Source organism: Cariama cristata, unplaced genomic scaffold (assembly GCF_000690535.1).
Source record: "Cariama cristata isolate BGI_N322 unplaced genomic scaffold, ASM69053v1 scaffold6728, whole genome shotgun sequence".
In the NCBI taxonomy this organism is placed as follows: Eukaryota; Metazoa; Chordata; class Aves; order Cariamiformes; family Cariamidae; genus Cariama; species Cariama cristata.
The window spans coordinates 25,073-25,442 of record NW_009632767.1 but is presented as its reverse complement, the minus strand read 5'-3'; positions in this window follow the sequence as shown (position 1 = coordinate 25,442).

Sequence of the window (370 nt, the reverse complement as noted above, 5' to 3'; positions counted from 1 at the left end):
TTTCCCTGCCACTTGCAGGAAAGGGTCCCCAACCGAGGATGTAGAGATGAGCTTTTAAAGCTGTGGAGCAGGAGCACAGCACTGCAGCCTCCCATTCACCAGGTAACATGCATGAGCAAAAATCCCGTCTCCAGCTTGTGTTCTCCAGCTGTCCAGCAGCTTATCCCCTCCCTCCCACAGCCCAGCTTGAGCCAATGCTTTTGTTACTCGTCGGGTGGGAGGGGGACAGTGCATCCATCTACAGCACCTTGGCTTCAGATGGGAGTTTGCTGGGTTGGGGAACCAGGGTGGGCACCCTGTGCTGCCGAGGAGAGCAGCACCTGCATGGGGATGTGCGGCCAGACCAGATATCGTGACCTCCACTCCCCCT